We start from the raw sequence: 21,903 nt of genomic DNA on the forward strand, positions 1-21,903 counted from the left end.
AACTGTTCACTTGATGATCAAGGGAGGTTACCCAAAAAGATATATGTCACTCATCTCCCAAAGGAATGGAACTTCTTCTTCTCCTGTGTATCATATGTCTTTGCTCCGAAGGTTGGCGGATTTCATGGTCTCACAACTTTCAATCAGAATTTTGGCATTGCCATTGCTGAAAACCGGCCAATCAACTTTGGGCATCTGATCATGGAAGAGTTCCAAAGGACACTGACAGGACCTCGTACTTCAATGTTGTATCCACGATTCTTCCAACTGGTCCTCAATCATGAACTGTCCACAACGGAGAAAGCTGCATATGCTCGTTATGTAACTTCTAATCATTCCTTTCTTTCTCTCAAACAGCTGATGATTCTCCATAACAAAGCCAATTATCCAAATAATAATCCTGTGGTACTAACCCAAGTACTAAGAAATTTCTTTGAGAATATGAATGTACAGGTACAGGTACCACAAGGACAGGCTGCTCCCGAAGTCCAGGATGATGTGATTAATGAAGAAGCTGCTAGAGTTGATCCTGCTGCAGAGCCAGTGACTGAAGCCACTGAGGGACATGCTCCTATGGATGTTGATGCTGATCCAGTAGTCCCTCCACGTGAGTCTGATGTCGTCTCTGAAAGGACTGTAAACTATGATGATCTATTCACAGACAACTACACTCCGGAGCAACCAACAGGTTCTTCTGAACTTATTCCTGATAATTTATCTTTTCATCCTGATGACTTGTGGATGAATTTGCTAGACACAGATGATCCTCTTCTTCTAAATGCCAATGCGTTTGCAATCCCACAAACTCATAACCAAGGCATTACTTCACACACCTCTGAGGCAGAAACCTCATACCCCTCTAGCCATACAGCTACAAATTCTGAGAGAGAGGGAGAAGATCTCCTAAGTGCACCACTAAAAAGTGTTGTTTCTGACACTACCACCTTATCTCTTAGCACTTCAGGAGATCTAGAACATGAGGCAACTGTAACACCGCCAATTTCATCACCACTACCAACTCATATCACTACTTCGCATAGTAAGGTGCACACACTTGATGAATTGACGGTTGCAAACACCTTGTCGACCATGTCACGGTCAGACACTGCTGTTTTTGATTCTTTCGAGGATCAAGTGCCTTCACAGGCAAATGAGGGAAACTTGGATGTTCTGCCAACTTCTACATCCTTGTCTACCCTCCTGGGAGGAACATTACCAGATCCCCCACGGGACCCTTCATCCCTGGAAGGTGAACGGCAATCTGCAGTTGTGCCCTTCATATCAAGAAGTGAGCCAATTGTAGAGGACTTGACTACAAGTCATTCGCTGTCAACAGCAGTTGTGGGAAACCAGGGTGCTTCGCCAACTCAAGGATCACATCCTTCGAGCCCTGTGTCTACCCACCTTGGAATTCCAATCCAAGATCCATCTAAGGACTCACTGCCTTCGGGTAGTCGACAACTTGCTTCTAATGACTCAGATTCGTCTGATGAGGAAACCGAGGACGAGGCCTTACGAATCCTCATTGCACCTCCACTAACCTCTTTAAAAGGGGCTAGGGAGATCTCTTCTGCAGGTACACCTTTATTACTTGGAGCTGGAGCTAGTGTGAGTGTGAGTGATACACCAACAGAACATGTTAAACAGCACACCACAGCTCAACCGAGTGATCAAAACTTGAGTGAATCGAGAGAAACACCTACAGAACGAATAAGTGAGGACCCTTCAAAAGCCATATCTTCACCTCCACCAACTGTATCACTTGCTCGATTTGAAGCCCTGGAATTTGAAGTTAGTCACTTAAAGGCTGAGAATCTTGTGCTAAAGGAAGAGTTACTGGAAGTCAAGACATTTTCTAGCCAGCTTGAACAGAGATTAGCAACTTTGGAAGCTCGATCTATCGCTTCTCAAATATCTCAGGAGGATAAATCAACTGAGGGGGAGAGAGTGGTAGAAAAAGCAGTAAAAGGCAAAGCCAAAGCTGTGCTGGAAGGCTTAACTGAAGAAGTGTTTGAATCTGCACTCGACGGAGTTCCACTTAATGATGAACCATATATTCCTGAACACGTTGAGACAGAGTTCATTCCTGGAAATGTGATAAATGAAGAACATCTGGAAGAAGGAGAAATCCCGCAAGTAGATGAAGTCTTTGTGGACGAGCTTGCATATCATGATGACATGTTTCTAGAAGAAGAGATTTCAATTACTAATCCTCAGGATATTCCTGTTGTCCGACAGAAAAGGCTTGAGAGAAACAAAGTAAGGGAAAGGCATGAAAATCAAAGACGGATACGAAGGGAGAAACTAGAAGCAACAAGGTTGAAACAAGGAGTTGAATGGGATATTGCAAGGTCAGTGTTTGAATTTCCTGAAGTGGTAAAGGGTAATCATGATAAAGAAGTTCAAGAAATCTTCGACGTCTTCAAAAGCAACTATGAGAATCTTCATGAGTTTCACGAAGCGTTGGACAAGGCAATCACATCAGTATCTATCATGGTTATTCCTGCACATGGATGGTCCGTGCATATAACATTTATTCTGAATGGTGAAAGTAGAAGATTCAAACATGTGACTTGTGAGTTGCTGAGGAACTTATCTCTGACAGAACTGTTCGTAGTGAAAAACAAGATTATTGCCACTGGCGAGAAATGCAACGAAGTCTTCAGAGATAAGTTAGTGGAATGGCTTACTAACATCAGTGTAGAGATTCATGATAATCCTCCAGTGATCAAGTACTTCAAGGATAAGATGATCCAAAGCATTGGTCTGAAAGATGAAGCATTATCCGGATATCATCCAAGAATACTGAGTTATCTGGAAGGAGAAATCCGAAGAAAGTGTTCGAATACCAAAAAGGGAAGACTTACTGCAGAACTTCTATATGCTTATCGTCTGAACTATGCAGCTCTGAAGAACAAAAGTCTTGAATTCATTGAACGTGAACAACCATATCCACTGCCTCCTCTTGATCCTGAAACCCCTGAGTTTGTGAAACCAGCTTCTGTGTCATACAATCCAACTTCCATCACTTTCAGAAAGAGCAAGGAATCTGAGCCTGAAAAGCTAACTCTTGAAGAAATTGGTGATTGCACCTCTAAGTGTATCTCTCGTGCAATTCGACAAGTCAAGTACTCAGTGATCAAAGAGGACAAAGTTGTACTCATCCCTCTACTTGAAATATTGAGAGTAAAGAAATGTACTGAGACTGCTCAAGACACCGAAAGAGTTCGTGCTCATCCTTCAAGACTAATGATGAAAGTGGAAGGAATGAATTTGAATATTCCATTCAAAAGGCTTAAGAAAATGAGGCACCTAACCTCTCTGGAGAAAATGCAAAGAAGATTTGAAACGACTCCTCCAGTAAATGCTTTAGAGGTTGGAGCTTATAACATCATCACATCCAGGATCAAAGAAATTGAGGCTAAGTTAGATCAATTGAAAGCTGAGAAAGCAGCGAAGAAGAAAGCAGAAGAAGCCCTACTAAATGCAACAGCCAAGAAAGCAAGAAGAGATTAGCTCAGTCTAGAGGAGCAATTGGCCACTTGTATTTATTTTTGATTGCTGAAACTTGTAATATATAATCCAGATTGTACTTAGTATTATTTCCTGTTTAAGTATAAGTGCTTTTTCTGTATCAGTTGAGTTATCCTCCTAAAGGATTTGCTTGTCGAACTCTAACAAACAAATAGGGGGAGATTGTAAAGCATAATGTAATATGTAATGTAATGTCGATAACTCAACAGTAGATTAAGAACAGGAAACAATAACTAAGTATCGTACAGGAATCTACAGAGTTGAAGATACAACTCAGAAGTTGAAGGCAATCAAGATATCTGAGACGTACAGCAAATCACTGATAGAAGTTCATTAAAATGTTCAAGCCTCGGTGAAGAATAAAGTCTAAGTGGTTTCTGATGTCAAAGTTGTCCAAAGATCAAGATTCTCAGTTCTGAAAGATTCAAGTACATCCTCTCTGATTATTCGTAATCAGAATCACTGAAGCAATACTCAAGTCTAGTGAGACTGATTAAGTATGTTGTCAAGAAAAGAAGACGGAGAACTAATTCTGTATTAGTCGTTCGTGAACCAGACAAGTGCACAGGACGTCAGTACGTGTGAATTGGATTCGAAGGATTCAGTCAAGGATAACTTAATCAAGTCAAGGCAAAGCATCCTCCAAATTGACTAGTAAATACTTATATGTATATATGTGACACATATATATATATATATGTATAAGTGTGCTAGCCTGTTCTGTTTTGGAACAAGGAAGAAATGGAGCAAGGAAGAAATTTAAACATAATTTCTCCTTGCGCCAAGAATGGAACAAGGAAGAATTTATTATTTAAATCTTCCTTGCGCCAATTCCTATCTCAACCATTCTCTTCCTTGCGCCAATTGGAACAAGGAAGAAATTGTCTTCCTTGCGCCAATTGGAACGAGGAAGACATTGGCTTGCTTGCGCCAGGTTATTAAACAAATCTTTTGAATTGTTTCAACTGGAACGAGGAAGGAATTCACATATAATTTCTTCCTTGCGCCGTTTGTTTTGTTTAAACAATTCTTCTGAATTGTTTTGGCTCAAGTTGAAGGAGGAACAAGGAAGGATGGAGCAAGCTAGATTGGAGCAAGGAAGCCAATACAAGGAACGAGGAAGCTTTGTTCTGATTGGTTGAAAGCTTCCTTGCGCCAAGAGCAAGCACAAGCTGAGTTTGTCCCCCAAAGTCTATAAATAGAGCTTTGTGTTTTCATTTGAGAACAACTACACACTTTGTAAAGTGCACACACTATACACATTCTCGAGAGCAAAGTTAGAATATCATTTTAGTCGAGAGTTTGTATTGGAGTGCTTGTAGTCTCTGCAGCCGACATTCGTGTTGGAGTTTGTAGCATCCGAGGATTATTTTTAATATAAGAATATTCCCCGACTTGCTGGAGTTGTTTATTTACGATTGATTTAACTGGACTTAAACAGTAATATTCCGCAATTGAATTAATCGAAGAATTTGGTACAGACGTATTCAACCCCCCCCCCCTTCTACGTCTGATTGGACCTAACAAATCTCAAGTTGAAGAAACTGAGAAGTTGGTCAAGGAAGAGAGCTCAGAATCAAGTAAAGGTAAAAGAAAAGATGCAGCTGATTCTGGTGAAGAAAGTGATGGGATTGATGAGCACTTGGCCTTCCTGTCAAGAAGATTCTCCAAACTGAAATTCAAGAAGAATTTCAACCCTACAAAATCATTTTAAAGGCAATTCCAAGCCTGACAGAAGCATGGTGGATAGATCCAAATTCAAGTGCTTCAACTGTGGGAATGCAGGTCACTTTGCAAATGAATGCAGAAAGCCAAAAGCTGAGAAGAGGTCCAGTGAACATATGGATTATAAAAAGAAATATTATGAACTTCTCAAGCAAAAAGAAAGAGCATTCATTACAAAGGATGATTGGGCAGCTGGAGATGATTCTGATGATGAGGAGGAGTTTGTCAATCTTGCCCTAATGGCCAACTCCACAGATCAAGAAGAAAACAATGGAAGCAACAGTCAGGTATGCACTACAAACTTAGTAGAGTTAACTAAAGATGAGTGCAATGCTACTATCAATGAAATGTCTACTGAATTATATCATTTTCATGTCTCTTTGAAGTCTCTTACTAAGGAAAATTGTAGAATTAAGGAAGCTAACACCTTTCTTAGTGATAGAAACAGTGCTCTAGAAACTCAGTTTATTGAGTTTGAGAGACTGAAGATTGAATGTCAAACAGCCAAGGATGATCTTTTGGCTGTATTAAAAAGAGAAGAGATCATAATAAAACAGCTTGATAAGGAACAAGAAATTATTGCTAAATGGAAATCTGGGAGAGATGTTTCCACTAATATCATCAACATGCAAGGTAGAGAAACCTTTGTGGAGAATGAATGGAAAAGGAATAAGAAAGCTCTTGAGATTTCTGAGATCAGTTCAAGTGATGAGAATACTGATGATGATCATCAGTTGAAGAGTAAAGCTTCAACTGATGAAAGTCATCAGTTGAACAAAAACTCATCAGTTGACAAGAAAGTTCTCAAGAAACTCAACAAGAAATATGGTCCTGTTAAGAAGAACTTTGTTAAAGGTGAGAATAATTCTTCTGAGACTAGTGAGAGTGTAAACAACACTCATAATTCCAGTAATAAGACCAAGAAGAAATTGGATGCTAGTGAGCTTAAATCAGAAGAGACTAAGAAGAAGAAAGGGAATAGAAATGGTAAAATTGGAGTCAACAAGCACACTAATTATACACCCAATGCCAGTGCTCCTAGGAAAACTTGCAGTAAATGTGGTAGTTTAAATCACTTATCTGCTAATTGTAAAACTGTGATTGCTCCTAATTTATCATTGCCTATTCCTATGCCATCTGTTCCTCACATGAACTTATCTGCTATGAATATGATGCCTGGTTTATTGCCTCAAAATTCATATTCTCAGCCTGGCATGCCATATATGTTCAATCCATATTTCAATGCTTTTAACATGCCTCAATTCCATTCAAACCTGCATGGTATGAGCAATGTATGCATGCCTCAAATGCCTGTGTTTAAAAACAATGTTGAAATCCCAATTTCTCAACCAAAACCAAATATTGAATCACTTCAATCCAGGGGAAAAGTTGAGAATGAAAGAAAAGCTGTTAAGACTAACAAATCTGGACCCAAAGCAATTTGGGTACCAAAATCAACTTGATCTGTTTTTAAAATGTGTGCAGGGAAACCATAAGAAGAATTTGTGGTACTTAGATAGTGGATGCTCCAGGCACATGACTGGTGATTCTTCCGTGCTCACAAAGTTTGTAGAGAAAGCTGGCCCTAGCATTACCTTTGGAGATGACAGCAAAGGATATACTATGGGATATGGCTTGATAGCAAAAGAGAATGTCATCATAGATGAGGTTGCATTGGTGTCTGGTCTTAAGCATAATTTGCTTAGCATCAGTCAACTTTGTGACAAAGGATACAAAGTAAATTTTACTCCTGCAGCCTGTGTTGTCACAAAAGGAGATGACAGCAATGTGGTACTAATTGGACAAAGGAAAGGAAATGTGTATGTAGCTGACTTCAATTCTGTCAAGTCTGAATCAATCACTTGTTTTCTCAGCAAAGCAAGCTCAGATGACAGTTGGCTATGGCACAAAAGATTGTCTCATTTAAATTTCAAGACATTAAATAAGTTAGTCAAAAAGGATTTGGTTAGAGGAATACCAAAGATGGAATTTTCCAAAGATGGTTTGTGTGGAGCTTGTCAGCAAGGAAAGCAAAAGAGAAGCTCCTTCAAAAGCAAATCTCTTTCATCAATTGTGAAACCTCTTTAGCTCTTGCATATGGATTTGTTTGGACCAGTCAATATTATGTCCATTTCAAAGAAAAAATATTGTATAGTGATTGTTGATGATTTTTCAAAATTTACTTGGACTTTCTTCCTGCAATCTAAGGATGAAGCTGGGAAAATCATTATCGATCATATCAGGGCATTAGACAACAATCCAGATGTCAAAGTTGAAAGAATAAGAAGTGATAATGGGACAGAATTCAAGAATTCTGTGATGAAGGAATTTTGTGAAGAAAAGGGAATTATTCATGAGTTTTCTGCACCAAGAACTCCATAACAAAATGGAGAGGTAGAAAGGAAGAATAGAACTCTCATTGAGGCTGCAAGAACCATGCTTAATGAAGCTTAACTTCCAACCTATTTTTGGGCTGAAGCTGTGAACACTGCTTGTTTTACTCAAAACATTTCTCTAATTACCAAACCTCACAATCTAACTCCTTTTCAACTCTTCAAGGGAAATAAGCCAACAATTAGCTTTCTTCATGTATTTGGATGCAAGTGTTATGTTCTAAGAAATCAAGGTGAAAATCTTGGAAAATTTGAAGCCAAAGCAGATGAAGCTATCTTTGTTGGATATTCTAATGGAAAATCATTTAGCGTATACAATCTGAGAACCAACATATTCATGTAGTTTTTGATGATAAAAAGATTCAAGGATTGACAGATGAAGGATTTCATGATAATCTCAGATTTGAGAATGAAGGTGAAGGTGATCTATATGACAATGATGATGATTGTGATGCAACTGTTCAGAATGCTAGAATTAATCTTGGAATTAATATTCTAACTGGTGAGACCTTGGTACAAGAGACAACTGCTCTTGAAAACTCAACTGAAGCATCAGTTGAAACTACTTTGGAGGCTTTAGTTGAAACCTCACAAGGATCATCAGTTGAAAGAATGTCTCAAAATTTCAATCAATCCAGAAATAATGAGATGTCAAATTTAGGGGGAGCTTTTCAACATGGAAATCTAAATTATAACAATGAAGCTACATCATCAAGACAATCACTTCCACCTCAGAGAAAATGGACAAGGGATCATCCTTTTGAATTAATTATTGGAGATGCTAATGCATCTGTACAAACAAGGAGAGCTACTCAAGATGAGTGTTTGTACAGTGCATTCCTTTCACAGGATGAACCTAAAGTAATAGAAGATACTCTCAAAGATGCAGATTGGGTTCTTGCTATGCTAGAAGAATTGAATCAATTTAAGAGAAACAAAGTATGGAAGCTGGTACCCAAGCCTAAGAATAGAACAATTGTAGGCATAAGGTGGGTATTCAGAAACAAGATGGATGAGAATGGAGTTGTCACCAGAAACAAAGCAAGGCTTGTGGCTAAAGGATACTCTCAATCTGAGGGAATTGATTTTGATGAGACATTTGCACCAGTTGCAAGATTGGAAGCCATAAGAATCTTCTTAGCCTATGCTGCTCATTCAAACTTCAAGGTCTACCAAATGGATGTCAAAAGTGCTTTTCTAAATGGTGAACTGGAAGAGGAGGTGTATGTGAGTCAGCCTCCTGGTTTTGAAGATCCAGAATTTCCAGAGTATGTTTACTTTTTATTGAAAGCACTTCATGGATTAAAGCAAGCACCAAGGGCATGGTATGACACTCTATCTCAATTCTTGTTAGATAATCATTTTTCTAGAGGAACTGTGGATAAAACACTATTTCATAGAAATGTAAATGGTGCTTTTATTTTATTTCAAATTTATGTAGATGATATAATTTTTGGTTCTACATATGAGAGACTTTGCAAAAAGTTTGCTAATCTAATGAAAAGTCAGTATGAAATGAGCATGATGGGAGAGCTCACCTACTTTCTTGGTTTACAAGTTAAACAAGTAAAGGAAGGTATATTCATAAATCAAGCTAAGTACATCTATGATTTACTTAAAAAGTTTGATTTAATGGATTGCAAAGAAGCTAAGACTCCCATGCCAACTGCCACCAAATTGGAGTTAAGTCCTAGTGAGAAATCTGTGGACGTCTCTAATTATAGAGGCATGGTTGGTTCTCTTTTATATCTGACAGCTAGTAGACCAGATATTATGTTTTCTACATGCCTATGTGCTAGATTTCAATCTGATCCTAAAGAATCACATCTTATTGCTATAAAAAGAATATTCAGATATCTTAAGGGAACACCAAATCTTGGTATTTGGTACCCTAAAGACTCTGGATTTGATCTAATTGGATATTCAGATGCTGATTTTGCAGGATGCAAAATTGATAGAAAAAGTACAACAGGCACATGTCAATTTCTTGGAGATAGGCCGATTTCTTGGTTTAGCAAAAAGCAACACTCTATTTCAACCTCTACAGCTGAGGCTGAATACATTGCAGCTGGAAGCTGTTGTGCACAAATATTGTGGATGAGAAATCAATTACTTGATTATGGTTTAAAACTCTCAAAAATCCCATTATTTTGTGACAACACCAGTGCTATTGCTATAACTGAAAATCCAGTACAGCACTCAAGAACCAAGCATATTGACATCAAATATCACTTCATAAGAGAACATGTGATGGCTGGTACAGTTGAAATGCATTTTGTTCCAAGTGAAGAACAAATTGCAGATATTTTCACAAAGCCTCTTGATGAATCCACATTCACAAAGTTGGTAAGTAAATTAGGTATGTTAAATTTCTCCTAATTTATAGTGAATTTTTCTGTAATTTGGCAGCCAGAATTTGACTAATTTTGATTTCTCAAAATTAAGTTAGTTATAATTCTGGATAAAATGTGTAATATTTCAACTGATGAAATAGTGAAATTGTTTCAACTGATGTTTGAAACAATACTCTATTGTCTTGTTTTTCAGTCAACTGACGACACTAGTTGAAAACACTTTCAACTGATCATCATCAGTTGAATAAGAAGTTTAAAGAGGCGCTTATTTCATCCGTTGAAACTATTATCAGATCTGAGCCGTTGAAATTTCTTTTATCTCTCCTCTGCTTTATACACACAATCGTGTGTGTAATTTTTGTAGAGTTAAATAAGAGTTATTTCTTCTCAACGGTAATTTCTCAGCCAATCACAGCAATTTTCTGAGAAAGTATTTAAGTGTTTTAGTTTATTTTCATTTCTTTTCACTACACTCTTTCGAATTCACAAACCCCCCCTACTCTCTCTGTGCAAAGAAAACTTTCATCTTCTTCAAGCTTTTTCTGTAACTGCAATGGCGCCAATGAAGAAATACACTTCTCCTACTAACTTTATCTATGAGAAGAACAACTTTGCCTCATTTGTGGACACCAAGGTAGTGGAGGAGAAAGAGTATCACAAGATGATGTAGTTCATCAAAGCAAGTCAACTATCTCATGCCATGCTTTCAACTCCAACTGTCTACCATGAGGTCGTAGAAGAGATATGGACCTCTGCTGAATTCAATAGTGAGGATGATACTATTTCTTTCTCTCTTAAAAATAATATGCATATTATTAACTGTGATGTCATGAATGCATGCTTTAAGATTCCTGATAACACTGTTAATTCCTTGCCTTCTGATGTTCAATTGGTTAACATGCTTCTTGCCATGAATTATGTTTTGCCTACTGATGCCTTAGGTAAAATAGAGAGGAGAGGTCTTAGGAGAGAATGGAGTTACTTATGTGATGCCTTTGTTAAATTTTTTTTCTGGCAAAATTAGTAACTTCAATGCTATTACTTCTCAAATTCTGCAAATGCTCTATATGTTCTTGACCAATGAGTACTTTAACTTTGGTACTTTGATGATCCATGAAATTGGGGAGAAGCTAGGTGATAGAACTGATAGGCCTAAGAACATATACTATGTTAGATTCTTGATGATGTTGGCTAACCATGTTGATGACAAGTTAGTCATCACTAACCAGGAAGCCAAGCTTCCAAGTTTTGTGCAGGAAAAAAGGGTATTCAAGGACCTCTTGAGGATGAATTTATACCCCTCTTTAGAGGTGGTCTACCTGCCAATAATGGAAGCTGGTAAAGAAAAAGAGGTACATGGTTTCCCCTCTACTCCTTCTCAACCCTCATCCAGGGACACAGCAAAAGAGGGGGAGGGACACTTCATCACCTATAAAAGCCTACGGGAGGAAGAAACTTAAAGGTGACAAGTCCAAGCACTCTGCAGACACACAGGCATCTATTCTAGATTTTATGCCTACAATTTCTCAAACTCAGCTTGATGTGACTCCAATAAATGTGGAGTCACAGCCCCCTTCTTCTTCTCAACCTATCTTACACATTCATGATCTCACTATTTCTACAGCTCAAACACAATCCCCCACCTCTTCTGTGGATGTGGAATTAATTGTTCGCACAAAATCACGCAAGCGTACGTGGTCACAAGTAATATAGAATATAATTCAAGTTCGTTCCCACAGAGACTGGTGTATTCAGAAATATGCACTTATGCACCAATGTATGATTATTATTCAATGCTTAGACAAGTATCAAATTGGGTTTTGGTTTTCTACTTAACTAATCCTATTTGAATTATGAAACTAAGAATTATCAACTAAGAGAAAAACGATTTACTAATGAGAATAAACATGGGATTCTAGCTTCATTAACAACTTCATTCAGAGTTCTACCTTTATTCGATTGTAATGGTTGATAACTAATCAGATAACACGAGACTGATACACGCTAACTGTCGTTATACGTGCATCATACTGCTACACATCCACAATGAAGATAGAAGGGAAACAGACACCAATTATGCTTAGACCCTATATGACTATAGAATTTGAAAACATAACGGTTGAAGAGCAAGTTATCTATCAAGATTACATAGGGCGATGCAAGATGGGTAAAATCACATCACAAGTCATGTTATCGAACACAAAACCTATGCTCGCATGGAAAGTTCTAAATCAATATATTCACTGTCGCTTCAATAAAGATTAACAAGCAATCTTAGATGTTAGCTACGCATCCAAGACGAATAAGCACAACCAATACGAGGAAATCAAACCATTACATATGAACAAGGCAAATTAACTACTGAAATTCATCGATAAAATCCGCTAAAATCCCATGACAATGATTAGTTCATAATCGAACTTCTCATCATCATGGGTTCGAATGTAAACATGGTACTGAATAGGAAAAACAAAGTCAAAGTACTAGAATAAGAGTTAAGAAACAAATCCGAAACGAGCATCCAAAGTTACGCCTACTTCGAAGAATTACAAAAGTGAAAAGTATGAAATTGATCTTGATCTTCTCCGTAGCCGTCACGTGCTCCTTAGAATGTTTCTAGGTTGTCTTTTAAGTTCCCCAAGCCTTCCTTTAAGTTTCCCAGCGAACGGGCCTTCAAACGGATCAAAAACGGGCCAAAATTCCCGCAAAGGTCGCGGGGCGGCCGCGCCAAAGTTGGGGCGGGCGCGCCAACGGGGCGGCCGCGCCAAAGTGGCAGCCCTGACGTCCAACCTTTACGCGTCCGTATCTTTCTCCTCGAGCATCCGATTGCTTCACCGTTTTTTTTCAATTAAAGCTATGATTCTCCTCTTCGTTCTCCTTCCAAGAAACCTACACAACACAATCACTAAAACATATCAAAAACATCAAAAGCTTGAGGCCATTCCTTCAATTTAAGTCAAAACGAAGGCTTCCAAGTGGATATAAAATCCACTTATCACACCCCCAAACTTAAACCGATGCTTGTCCTCAAGCATAGACACACACACAAATACTACTAATGCAATGCATGAATGCAACTAAATGCCTACATCTAATCGAATCACGAAGTGTAATCCTTGTTAACATAACATCCTCAGAATATGCAACATTCTCGGCATTCATCTCCTTCACATATTAGCCATGTATTCTTCCACTACAAGTGTGAAGTGCATCGTGTGTGCTAGCATGCTCTCTAGTGAAACAAAATAAAGACCATCAAACTTCAACAGAGTCCTCACTATGAGCCGTTAATCAGAATCAGGGTTAAACACTTCTTTACTAAAGAGTCAACTACAATTTAGGGTCACTAAAGAATTCCTATGCCTCTCCTATTTTTTCTATTTTTTTTTCTTGCTAAGTCTAAGGTTGGGACGCTTCTCAGTGCAAGTGAGTCACGACCGCCATTCGACTTCGCTTATTCTATTTTTTTTTAATCAAGTAATTCTCCAGTAATCAAAGGTTGTGAAAGGTCACCAAGAATTTGCTTATTCTAATACATTTGCACTTAATACCAGCACAAGTACATGGATCGTCCCTTTCACATGACATTGCATTCTAACCATTGATCTCAAAGGAGTACTTGATAATTTTTATTCTTTTTTTTTATTCTTTTTTTTTTAAGAAAAGCATATTCATCCCTTAACTCCCCCAAACTTAAGATTTACAAACTCTAAGTTCAAAAAGGGATTACTCCAAACTCTACGCCCGACTCAACGCGAGGACTCAAGAAATACGTTAGTCTAAGTCTTATCTCTAGAGCATAAGTGTAATTACAATTTTCACACAAGCAGTTTCCAAGCACAAGGCATCACATATAATCAAGACTACTAGCCAAGAAATTATGCACATAAACTCATCATAGGATATCAACATGGGAAACAACTTCAAGATTCATGCAAATGCAACTATATGAAACTACTAACACATACTAAACACAAGCATATATATATAAAACGAAACTACCTAATATGTAACAATATGAAAGAAATGCTAAACTATATGCAACATGCAACCTATATGAACACACCCATCACTACTAGTCCTTAGATTACCACCCCCAAACTTAAAATATTCAATGTCCTCATTGAAGGTGATAAAAAGGATTGAATGTACCTAGAAGGAGCCCGAACCATCACTATCCTCACCCTCATCAGGTGAAGAGTCAGCTGGAGGATAAACCATATCAGCACCGAACACAGGCCACTCCACGTCTACGCCCGTAGCACGAAAAACAGACCCCAATACCTGTGTCAAATCCCTAGCAAACTGACTATGCATATCGTGCATCGTATCCATACGCCTAGTGAGCCTCCTGTACTGAGAATCACTGATCCTACTGCCTCCAATACCCGAGTGCTCCCCTGTCTGAGAAGGCCCAGCTCTAACTCGATCTGGTGTAACCTGAGCTCGATCCGGCGACGCTGGAGGTGGTGCCCTGGCACGTCCCCCCCTGGGATCTCTATAACCCATCCCCATAGGGTGGGGTATGCCACCATCCCACTCGGGTAATCGCTCGATAATAGCATGATCAATGGGGGCACTCGGCATCTGCAACTGCTCCACCGCCGACCAACGCACACCGACCGCCACACACAACCTTGTCACTATTGTGGCATGAGGAATGGCCACACCAGTACGACTCCTCAGAAATCTCTTAATATTCTGATGGATAACATCAGCAACATCCACATACTCTCCACTCAGAATGCCGTACAGCAATATAGCACGGTCAATAGTGACGTCGTGTGGGTGACCCAAGGGCATGATACTAGAACAAATAAACAGGTTCCAAGCTCGGGCATACCTGTTCATAGCAGATGTAGGGAACGAGACGCGCACATTAGTGGTTGGATTGCGCTTCCACACCGTACCCGGAAGACACAATTCATGGACAATCTTATCCAAGTCCACGTTCCTCTTATCTTTGCGCACCCAATCCTCCTCCGTTTCTTGCATCTCTTGACCCCCAATGAGCTTTTGGATGGCTTCCAAAGTGTAATCCACGGTCAAACCCCGCACAATTGAAACCCCATTCTTATCCATTCGAGCATTAGCATAAAATTCTCGGACAATGCTCAATGGCACCGCTTCCGGTGCCTTACACAACGACTCCCACCCCTAGCTTGAATCATCAACAACAACCCACCATCACCCGATGAAGGCAAGAAACCCCTCTCTTTAGTAATTGACTTACCCATAAGCCGAATAAACTCTTCTTGTGCTTCCGGGGTTGTGAACTTGTTAACCGAAGAATCCGTTGATTGGGCTTGCAAACTAGTGCTCCCGGATCTTCTAGCTCTTTTGGGTGCCATAGATTTGAAGATGTATGTAGTGGTAGGTTGTAGTAGAGAGATTGATTGAAAAGGGATAAGATGTGGTGGAGATGGGTATGTGTATAGTTGTATGTATATGTATGTATAGTTAGGTATGGAGAAGATGAAGTGGGTTTGTGTTTTGGGGATGAATTGGGTGTTTAATTAGGGATAGAAAAGGGGTTTAGGAGTGCTAGGATAGGCAAGAAGGGGCTGGGTTTTTGAAGGGAACAAAAAACAAGCAACAAAAAAAAAGAAGAATTTTTTTTTTATATAAGGCTGCTGCCATTCTCGCGCGGGCGCCCCGGCCCGGCGCGGTTGCCCCGCTCGCGCGGGCGCGCCAGCCGTGGCGCGGGGGCCACGGAGAGGCAGTGAAGCCACTGTCGCTTGCGCGCGGGCGCCCCGTCCCGGCACGGCCGCCCCGCTCGCGTGGGCGCGCCAGCCGTGGCGCGAGGGCCCCGGCTCGGCAGTGTGTTTTTCGATTTTTTTTTTTTTTTGGAAGAGAAGAAAAATAAGAAATACTTGAAAAGCGTGGGTTGCCTCCCACGAAGCGCTTGTTTAACGTCCTTAGCTTGACGTGAACTCCAAGAATTAGACAATAGTGAGGATGGTGCTTACCGACTCGCGATTCACCGGTTCTCCGATATATGGCTTCACTCTTTGTCCATTCACTTTAAATGATTCTTCCGGTGTTGTTTCATAAATTTCTATAGCACCATGTGGAAACACCTTCTTTACTGTGAACGGACCCAACCATCTAGATTTCAACTTTCCCGGAAACAGTCTGAGACGAGAATTATACAGCAACACCTGTTGGCCAATGAAGAACTCTTTTTGCACCAACTTCCTATCATGCCATCTCTTAACTTTTTCCTTGTAGAGTTTATTGTTCTCATACGCCTGAAGCCTAAACTCGTCGAGTTCATTAATTTGAAGCATTCTTTTCTCACCAGCAGCTGTCATATCAAAGTTCAATTTCTTCAACGCCCAATATGCTTTATGCTCTAACTCCGCAGGCAAATGACACGCTTTACCATAGACCAACTGAAAAGGAGACATTCCTAATGGAGTTTTATAAGCCGTTCTATAGGCCCAAACGGCCTCATCAAGCTTCAACGCCCAATCTTTCCTTGAAGGACTCACAACTTTCTCTAGGATTCGCTTGATTTCCCGATTAGATACCTCAGCTTGCCCATTTGTTTGAGGATGATAAGCAGTGGCAACTCTATGATTAATACCAAACCGTTCCATCAGTGTTGTGAACTTTCGCTTGCAAAAGTGTGAGCCTTCATCACTGATTATAACTCGAGGAGTACCAAAGCGAGTGAATATGTTCTTCTGAAGAAAACTGATGACTACCGCAGCAGTGTTGGTTGGTAAGGCCTTGACTTCAACCCATTTAGACACGTAATCCATAGCAAGAAGAATGTAAAGATTATTGCAAGATGAGATAAAAGGTCCCATGAAGTCAATACCCCACACATCAAAGATTTCAACCTCAAGGAGTACATTGAGGGGCATTTCGTCCCTTCTAGAGATATTACCAACCCTTTGACAACGATCACACTTCAACACAAACTGATGAGCGTCTTTTAAGAGCGTAGGCCAAAAGAAACCCGCCTGCAGGATACGAGCAGCTGTCTTCTATCCTCCATAGTGTCCTCCATAAGTAGAGTCGTGGTATGCTTGCAAGATTCCTTCAATCTCACTGTATGGAATACACCTTCTGATAATTTAATCGGAACCTTGACGAAACAAGAATGGCTCATCCCAATGATACCACTTCGCCTCATGAAGGAACTTTTTCTTTTGAGCATAAGACAAATCATGGGGAATGACATTACTCACCAGATAATTCACTATGTCCGCAAACCATGGCTCTTCCTCTTGGACCCCAAATAATTGTTCATCAGGAAAAAACTCATTGATCAAAGTGGTGTCTTTGGCTGCTCGTGCTTGATCTTCCAACCGAGAGAGATGATCAGCCACCTGATTTTCAGTACCCTTTCTATCCTTGATCTCCAACTCGAATTCCTGAAGCAAAAGAACCCATCGAATCAACCGAGGTTTCGAGTCTTTCTTTGATACCAGATACCGAATAGCAGCATGATCAGTGTAAACAAACACCTTGGTCCCAAGCAAATAAGATCTGAATTTCTCGAATCCATAAACAATCGCCAGTAGTTCCTTCTCCGTGGTAGTGTAATTCAACTGAGCACCATCAAGAGTCTTACTAGCATAGTAAATCACATGAAAGATGTTATTCATTCTCTGACCAAGCAAAACTCCCACCGCATAGTCACTAGCATCACACATCATCTCGAAAGGCTCATTCCAATCAGGTGCAGTAATAACAGGTGCTGTGGTTAATTTCTTCTTGAGAGTTTCAAACGCAGCCAAGCACTCTCCATCAAATTTGAAGGGCACATCCTTCTCTAACAAGTTGCACAAGGGTTTGGAGATTTTAGAGAAATCCTTGATGAACCGTCGATAGAAGCCCGCGTGACCAAGAAAACTCCGAATCCCCTTTACTGAGATTGGTGGAGGGAGATTTTCAATTGTATCCACCTTAGCTTTATCCACCTCAAGACCCTTGTTCGAAACTTTATGCCCAAGAATTATGCCTTATTGAACCATGAAGTGGCATTTTTCCCAATTAAGAACGAGATTAGTTTCCACACATCTTTTTAGAACCATCGTTAAGTTGCTCAAGCATTCATCATAAGAAGTACCGAACACAAAAAAGTCATCCATAAACACCTCAACATTGGTACCAATCATCTCGGAGAAAATAGCCATCATGCATCTCTGAAAAGTTGCTGGTGCACCACAAAGTCCAAAAGAAAGACGACGGAAAGCAAATGTGCCGAAAGGGCAAGTGAAAGTGGTCTTCTCTTGATCCTCTGGTGCGATACAAATCTGATTATACCCTGAATACCCATCAAGAAGACAATAGTACTCATGACCGGCCAACCTATCAAGCATCTGGTCAATGAAAGGCAATGGGAAGTGATGTTTTCTGGTGGCTTTATTGAGCTTCCGATAATCCATGCATATTCTCCAACCTGTGACTGTACGAGTCGGAATGAGCTCATTCTTCTCATTAGCTACCACGGTCATGCCTCCTTTCTTAGGCACACACTGAACAGGGCTCACCCAAGAACTATCCGAGATTGGATAAATAATGCCGGCATCAAGCCACTTAAGAATCTCCTTCTTCACCACTTCTTTCATGATTGGGTTGAGTCTTCTTTGATGCTCAACAGTGGGTTTACTACCCTCCTCGATCAGAATTTTATGTTGACAATAAGAAGGGCTGATTCCTTTGATATCTGCAATAGTCCATCCAATGGCTGATTTGAACTCCCTAAGAATTCTCAAAAGCTTTTCTTCCTCGATACCTGAAAGGTTAGATGCAATAATTACAGGTAATGTAGAAGATTCACCAAGAAAAGCATACCTTAGGTGTTCGGGAAGTTGCTTAAGCTCAAGTTTAGGAGCTTCAATAATAGAGGGTTTCAGTCGTTCATGAGAATCTTTCAATTCCGATAACCCAGGAGATTCAATTGGAGGTTCCATCCTTCTTCTCCAAGGAGAAGCATTCAAGTATTGAAGGTGTTCTTCTTCCTCCTCACCACCGAATTCTGAGTCACCTGATAAAATCCTTTCCAAGATGTCAGTTTTCAGCCTGTTATCAATTTCCGGATGAGCTGCAGCTTCGAGCATATCCACTTTAAAGCATTCCTCCTCATCTGATGGAAGTTTTATGGCATTGAACACGTTGAAAGTGACCATCTAATCTTGAACTCTCATTGTGAGTTCACCCTTTTGAACATCAATCAAAGTCCGCCCTGTCGCAAGGAATGGTCTCCCCAAGATTATGGGAATCTTCTTATCTTCCTCGAAATCGAGAATGACAAAATCAGCAGGAAAGATTAGCTTATCTACCTTTACCAACACATCTTCAACTATCCCCCTTGGGTATGTAATCGAACGATCAGCCAGTTGCAAAGACATATTAGTAGGTTTCAGCTCCGGAAGACCAAGTTGCAAGAAAATAGACAAGGGCATCAGATTGATGTTAGCTCCCAAATCACATAAACACTTGTCGAATGACAATTGCCCAATAGTACACGGGATTGTGAAGCTTCCCGGATCTTTTAGCTTCGGGGGCAATTTCTGTTGCAACACAGCACTACACTCCTCGGTCAAAGCCACGGTTTCCAATTCCTCAAGTTTGAGTTTTCGAGATAGAATACCTTTCATGAATTTAGCATAACTCGGCATTTGTTCCAGAGCCTCCGCAAAAGGTATGTTGATTTGTAATTTCATGAAGACCTCTAGAAATTTTGCGAATTGTTTGTCGAGCTTATGCTTTTGAAGTCTCTTCGGAAAAGGTGGAGGTGGATATACTTGCTTGACCCCAGTATCAGTTTTCGGGCTAGACTTTTCGGCTGAATCCTTGCTTGCTTCCTTGTTGATTTTATTCTTGTCAGCTTCAACAACAGTTTTTCCACTATCAGACTCAGATGAGAGTACGGGTGTTTCAACCTGTTGATCACTCTCTTCCTTGTTTCGCTCTGTTGCTGATTCTTTATCCTTCGTAACCTCTCCGGACCTCAAGGTGACAGCCTGTACCTGTTCCTTCACTTCCTTCTTGCCCGGATTGGCCTCAGTATCACTAGGAAGAGTTCCTTGTGGTCTATTAATCAACGCATTAGCAATTTGCCCAATCTGATTCTCCAAAGTCTTGATTGACACCGATTGGCTTTTTACCATTAGTCTTAATTCTTCCAATTCTGATCTTTCGTTGGAAGACTGTCCAGCCACCCCATGATTTTGTTGCTGGAATCCGGGTGGATGGAATTGCTGCCTCGGTGCAAACTGTTGTTGAAAACCAGAAGGGTTAAAAGGTCCAGATCCTTGCTGCTGAAACTGTTGCTGTTGTTGTGGCATGTAATTCTGATTATTGCTCCAGCTGAAATTCGGATGATTCCGATTATTAGGATGATAAGTGGCTGGAGCTGGCTGTTGCAACCTCTGAAAGTTGCTCACAAACTGAGCGGATTCGCTCGATATAGCACACTGATCTGAAGAATGTGCTCCAGCACAAAGCTCGCAAACTGAAGGTGGCTGCTGATTTCCTAGAGTTGCGAAAGAATCCACCTTCATAGTAAGAGCCTTAAGCTGAGCAGCTATGGCTGAAGTAGCATCAACATCCAGAATCCCTGATACCTTGCCCTGATGAAGTCGCTGAGTAGGATTCTGATATTCATTCGCGGCCATCATCTCGATCAACTCATAAGCTTCATCATAGCTCTTAGCCCATAGAGCTCCACCTGATGCAGCATCGAGCATTGGCCTCGATTGAGGACCCAAGCCATTATAAAAGCAATTAATCACCATCCAATCAGGCATCCCATGATGTGGGCACTTTCGAAGCATCTCCTTGTAGCGTTCCCAAGCTTCACATAAAGTTTCACCAGATAACTGAGAGAATTGAGTGATAGCATTCCTGATTGCAGCGGTTTTAGCCATAGGGAAGAACTTAGTAAGAAATTTCTGAGCCAGATCCTCCCATGTCGTAATAGATCCTGCAGGAAGAGAATGCAACCATCCTTTAGCTTTATCCCTCAGAGAGAATGGGAACAACCTCAATTTGATGGCATCGTCAGTAACACCATTGAACTTGAAAGTGTCGCAGATCTCAATGAAGTCTCGAATATGAGTATTAGGATCCTCAGTCGGAGAACCCCCAAACTGTACTGAGTTCTGCACCATCTGAATAGTGCTCGGTTTGATCTCGAAAGTGGTGGCCTGAATTGCTGGCCTGACAATGCTCGACTGAATGTCATTGATTTTAGGCTCAGAGAAAGCCTTAAGAGCCTTAGTATCATTCACAACTGGTGGTTGATCAACCATCGTATCAATCTCTATCGTTTCTTCCTTAACTAATGCTTCCTTACGAGCCTGAGAACGTGTTCGCATACACGTCACTCAAGTACCTGAAACACACACAACGAACTAAAGTGAGAAAAGAATCCAAGTCACTGAACTTTAACGACCACTAATGACAAACACATAAACTAAAATATAACACCGAGTCCCCGGCAGCGGCGCCAAAAACTTGTTCGCACAAAATCACGCAAGCGTACGTGGTCACAAGTAATATAGAATATAATTCAAGTTCGTTCCCACAGAGACTGGTGTATTCAGAAATATGCACTTATGCACCAATGTATGATTATTATTCAATGCTTAGACAAGTATCAAATTGGGTTTTGGTTTTCTACTTAACTAATCCTATTTGAATTATGAAACTAAGAATTATCAACTAAGAGAATAACGATTTACTAATGAGAATAAACATGGGATTCTAGCTTCATTAACAACTTCATTCAGAGTTCTACCTTTATTTGATTGTAATGGTTGATAACTAATCAGATAACACGAGACTGATACACGCTAACTGTCGTTATACGTGCATCATACTGCTACACATCCACAATGAAGATAGAAGGTAAACAGACACCAATTATGCTTAGA

At 40.2% G+C, this 21,903-nt stretch overlaps 1 non-coding gene across 1 annotated transcript; it reads left to right on the forward strand.

Moving 5' to 3' along the window:
* The first annotated feature begins 20,773 nt into the window (after positions 1-20,773).
* LOC135152509 (small nucleolar RNA R71) lies at positions 20,774-20,880 on the forward strand. The gene has a single exon (XR_010291684.1). It is a non-coding gene; the product is annotated as a small nucleolar RNA R71 (small nucleolar RNA).
* Positions 20,881-21,903: the final 1,023 nt, after the last annotated feature.

The sequence above is a fragment of the Daucus carota genome, chromosome 4 (genome assembly GCF_001625215.2).
Source record: "Daucus carota subsp. sativus chromosome 4, DH1 v3.0, whole genome shotgun sequence".
Taxonomy (NCBI): Eukaryota; Viridiplantae; Streptophyta; class Magnoliopsida; order Apiales; family Apiaceae; genus Daucus; species Daucus carota.